Below are 5,623 nucleotides of genomic sequence, written 5' to 3'. Positions count from 1 at the left end.
AAGCCATGCGGTCAGTGATGTGGGATTCAGTCTCCTTAACCACCAAGCCACAGGCTGGCATCAACTGTTCAAATTTGGACAATTTGCTCTTCATAGAGACTTCTTCATGTATCAAATTTTAATAAACATCCAGTTGTATATACCTCACATATTTCTGAAAGTGAAGCCAGAAATAAAGCAATACAAAAATATTTTGAATTTAGGAAAAATTTCTGTTTTTTATTAATAAAAGTATAACTCAGAATTGTAAAAGTAATGTATAGCCAGTAACAAAATAAGGAATAGGGTATAAATTGCTTTAGAAACATCTTAAAAATTTCCATAGAAACACACACCAGGAGAAAAGTCTTCAGTTAAACCAGGGTTGCACCACAGGCTCTGCTGATTTCTGCATTTTCTCAAGCAGTTCTTCCTTGTATTTGCCTTTCTCTTTTCCAACTTGTTGATACTTGGCTTTGCGTTCAAGAATTTTTTTTGGTCTTTGTCCATTTTTAGCCTGGTAATAACTGCCTTGCTCGGGTGGATGCCCATGTGGACGGTTGTGCCGTTAGCCTTATCACACTGCAGCACTCGATGTAGATGACGTATTTCTTCCTGTACACCTGGACTTTTGTAGTGTCCTCGAACCACCTTGCGGATCGGCATGGAGCAGACATTGTATATCTGCCGCAGCTCCTTGGGCAGCGGAGACTACATGATCTTCCTGCACCCATACTAAGAGGCATTGAAGTGGCGTTTACTGGTTCTGCTGTAGTTCGAGGTCACGTAGGGGTTGAACTTCATGGTGACTGTCTAACAACACCACAACTCCAAAAAGAGAGTTTTTTTTAATCTGCAAAAGGTTTTAGGAATAACAATTAAAAGCTTTCAATTAGTAATAATAAAAAAAACCCTAACATTTTAACATGGAATATACACAAAATTTGTGATGCACATTTGAATAAATAAGTTCTTTATTACAATCATTTTAGTTCTCTATACTTCTTGAATACTCAAATGAAATGTATTCGAAGTGATAACGTGTATTTATTTTTTTTCTTTTTGGAGAGGTTTTTGATATAGGGTGCGTGCACTCACCAGAGAGACAGAGACAAAGAGACAGAAAGCGAGAAATCACGCCCCCCAGGGGGGAGGGCCACGCCGCAATCCCTTTCTTGGGATCTTGGGCACGCACACACACGCCCATCGTGAGTTTAAGCCACCAGGTCTGGGACTCAAACTGCAGTCGACTACGTGGGAGTCCAGCGACATAGCCATTAGGCCAACTGCTGGTCCCGATCATATGTATTTTATAGGGTGTATGTAAATAGTAGTGTCATGTAAAATACATTTAATGTATATAGTTTCAAAAAATGCATATTCATCTTCTTACTTAGTATTTCATCTACTATTCTATTCTTTAAAAGGAAGTATGTCTATAATTGCCTTTTTCTAATGCATGTTACCTGGTAAATTTTTGTTAAGAAATGAAATGGAGGGACTGGCAGGTGGCGTGGTGGTTAAGGATGCTACATTCCCACATGGCCAACCATGATTTGAGTCCCAGACTTAGCTTGCCTTTTCACTTTCTCTCTCTTTCTCTTTCTCTCTCACTCTGTCCATCTCTGGTCAAATTGAAATAAACAAAATTTAAAAAAAATGAAATAGAATACCATTTGTTTTTATATTTGCATTAAAATTACTCATATTCTTGTATCTATCATTTACGTCAATTATTGATAAATACATCTAAATTGTGCAACTCTGTAAAATTTATGTCAATTAGTAATTTTCAATAATTTCAAAAAACATCAGATAGGGACCAGTAGATGACATAATGGTTACATTGCTGTACTCCCACGTAGTTGACTGTGGTTTGATTCCCAGACTTATTCCGGGCACATGTCCATGCATGCCCAAAATCCCAAGTGGAGAATGAAGGAGAGGGGATCGTGGCATGGCTATTCCCCTGGGAGTGATTTCTCACTTTCTGTATCTGTCTGTCTCTCCCACAAGCATTCATGTCTTATAGCAAAAATTTCTCTAAAAAATAAATAAGTAAATAAATAATTTTAACTTAAGTTAGGTTATGTTTAGTTAAAAGTTAAGGATAGTAAATACTAATTTAGTCAATTAAATATAAATAATTATACATTAATTAATATATCACATTGATTTTTTTTCTTTTCTTTTTTTATCTTGATCGATGGTTTATATACTTTGTAGAGCAATAGACAGCAGGAGAAGAAGAAAGCAACCTAAATGGTTTTAGTCCACTACAGTCCCTTTTCTTCCACTTCATCCAGTCAGGATTTCTGGCACATGTGTGCATGTGCTTTATGTATTTTTCAAGCCAGTAGGACTGGAATTTGAATGACACGGTTCCCTTAACCACTAGACCATGAGTCAGCCTGGCATGCCTTTTCAATGACACCACAAAATATTCACTTATTTCAAAATCACTTATATTCAAATATATGTATGTAATTTAAAAAAAAAGTATTTCAATGCTACTGGTTTATAAGACTTTTAAAACTTATTTATTTTCAATATTTTCTTTTATTCATGACAGACTATGTACATGTGCACATGTGAAAGTGAGAGAGAGTAAGAGACAGAAGCACCTTCCACAGGGTCTGGTCACTGCTGGGTCCCATTTCTCCAGCTCTCTAACCATCAGATTTTGGGCATTTACAAGCGTGTCTGCTGTACTTCAGTCTGACTGGCTGGAAATTTGACATGAAGTCACCATGCGAGAACTGACTTGTCTTGAGCTGTCCCTTATAACTAGGCCACAGATCCAGCCTTAAAATATACTTTTAAAACTGTTTTGACCTTTAAAATGTTTTCTATGAAACATCACATTTATGGGAAACCTTATCACTTAAATATAAATTTTATTTATTTTTAAATATTTACATTGTTATTTTATCAACATCTTCCTTCAATCATTTGTTGATATTTCTAGTTTTTTGGGTTTTTTTTTTTGAGAGATTTTCACTGTAGGGCGCGTGCGCTCGCCAGACAGACAGAGACATAGAGACAGAAAGCGAGAAATCACCCCCCAGGGGGGATGGTCACGCCGCAATCCCTTCTCCTCCATTCTCCTCTCGGGATCTTGGGCACGCACGCACACGTGCCCAGCGTGAGTTTTAAGCCACCGGGTCCGGGACACGAACCGCGGTCGACTATGCGGGAGTCCAGCGACATAGCCATTACACTAACTGCTGGTTCCCGATATTTCTAGTTTTTAAAGTATGATTTATCTAAGGGCCAGCAGGTAGTGTAGAGGTTAAGGAGCTGGACTCCCACGTAGTAGACCATGGTTCCAGTTCCCAACTCAGTGGCTGAAAACTCATACGAGGCACATTGGTGTACATGCCCCAAATCCCCAAGAGGAGAATAGAGAAGGGATTATAGATAGCATGCCTATACTCCCTGGGGGTGGGGGGGTGGGGTGATTTCTCACTTTCTGTTTCTCTTTCTCACTTTCTCTGTCTCTCATGCAAGTGCATGCATCATAAAGCGTAAATATGTAAAAAAAAAATAGAAGTTTATGTTAATGTAGATAACATTTAAGAATTTTGTTAACATATTTCACTGATTTAAGTTCCACTTAGTTTCAAGTATTTTATGAAAAAAAAATTAAACTTATAGACCTTAAATGGAATTCCCAAACTATTTGTATGCCACATCAGCAGAAAAGCTTAATTTCATTTTGTTTTATGCTGCCTCCAATATACTTTATACCGAGTAAAGAAATGGAGCATGTCATCATTTCGATCCTAAACTTGGTCATAGAAGAATAAGGTAAATTATACTTTATCCAGTGGGGTTCTGTTGACTCCGTGATTGTATTTTCAGGTGTAAATAGTGTACATGTACTCATTTAACCAAGAACTAATTCACTGCAGTCACCTTTACTTCTGCCATATGTCTCTTCTGTGGAAGACCGAGAATGTCAGCATTAGTTCACGAAATATGTGGTGCCGTGGGAAGAGCAAGACTGGTAAAACACAAACACTGTGATAACGCTTAAGAAAAAGGCAAGAGAAACTACCCCCATACTAGTCAATTTTAGCAGGATTATTTCTCCTTTAAAAATTTACATAAATTTAAGGGGAGAAAACTTCCCTTAACAAAGGAGCTGTTTTTACCAAAAAGACCTTTAGACCTAAAAGAAACTAAACATAAGGGACAGGGTGTGGTGTGGCAGTAACACAACTGGATCTATGTGGTAAAGGCCCTATGTTCACATCCTTGGACTGCCCTGAACTTGCCAGGCATGCACCTGTGCCCTGCTCGGACTAGCTGAGACTCAGAGTAGGTTGCAGAATGAGGGCCCTGTTGGAGGAGCCTCTCTCTTTCTTCCTCAGCCTCTTTCTCTCATGGAAGAAAGAAAGAAACTTAGCAAAAAAAAAAAAAAAACCACAAACACAAAACACATAAACCCAAACTTTATAGAGAGTAGATAACTGGTGTGAAGTTTTATTAAATTTTGATGAAAATTTACACTATAAAAGCTATGTTTTTAATTATGAGACCATGGATACATATGAAGGAAATGAACAGAGCACCATGGGAATGTGATCTAAAATAGCATGATTCATTTATTATAGATTATTTTCATTATTGTATCTTTTAAAAATACAATTATAGGGAAATTGAATTACTTAAAACATAGAGTTTGGGTCAGCTAGCGGCAAGATGGTTGGAGTGGCTACATTCCATGTGGCCTACTGTGCTGAGTCCTGGCCCAGTGGCTTAAGGCACATGCCAGGCACTTGTGCACTTGTGCCCAAAATCCTGAAGGGAGGAAGTGGGGAAGGAAAGGGGTTTGTACAATGGCCATACCCAATGGGGGAGGCTTTCTTACTTTCCCTTTCTCTATGTCTCTTCAGTGAACACACATCTTCTCTGGTTAATTGAGGAAGGAAATGAAAATGAAAAAAAATAAAATACAGAAACATCAAGGAAGACCGAAGATTTCTGTTGAGTGAAAAAAGAATCATTGTACATGAAAGAGTTTGAACTACTACAATGCTTGACTTTTTGTTTATGTTATCATTGCTCCATCCATTTGTTTCTTATTTATCTACCTATCATTCTATCTTTAAATATCTTTAATAATTTAACATTTACCTAAATTGTTAAACACTGTCTAATCATTGGACCTAGGACTGAGTTACTTCTTAATTTCCTTTTATTTGAAATCTTCTCCTCAATGATTTTCCCAACCTCATCTCTAACCATAATGTCATTCAAATTATTCATATTTCCAACTTTTTTAGAATATGTTAAGACATTTATAACTGTAAATCTTCGTGAATATTTTTCTTCTGCTTATAGGATGACATCTATAGCTCATCAGGAAAATAATTATATTCTTCAAAACCAATTTATATAGAATGTTTCACATTAAATCCTTTGTTGTTTCTCTTCTAAACTGTCACTTCTATTTTGGAAATAGATCACAGCACATTAAATCTCTCTGATTAAGGCTATGATATTATTGATGATAGTCAAACATACAAATTGAAAGAAGTAAGAATTTATATAGCAGAACTGTCATTCTATCCATGGTTTAAAAGGAAGGAGAGTAAAATGGAATTGATCTATAGAGATATTTAGGGAGCCTACTATA

General features: G+C 36.8%; 1 pseudogene; it reads right to left on the bottom strand.

The window, feature by feature from the left end:
• Positions 1-349: 349 nt before the first annotated feature.
• Positions 350-783, bottom strand: LOC102486937 (60S ribosomal protein L26-like 1 pseudogene; annotated as a pseudogene).
• Between the last annotated feature and the right edge of the window lie 4,840 nt (positions 784-5,623).

Source organism: Tupaia chinensis, unplaced genomic scaffold (genome assembly GCF_000334495.1).
Source record: "Tupaia chinensis unplaced genomic scaffold, TupChi_1.0 Scaffold000639_1, whole genome shotgun sequence".
Classification (NCBI taxonomy): Eukaryota; Metazoa; Chordata; class Mammalia; order Scandentia; family Tupaiidae; genus Tupaia; species Tupaia belangeri.
The sequence above is the reverse complement of the archived record's forward strand: the minus strand, read 5'-3'. Positions and strand labels throughout refer to the sequence as shown.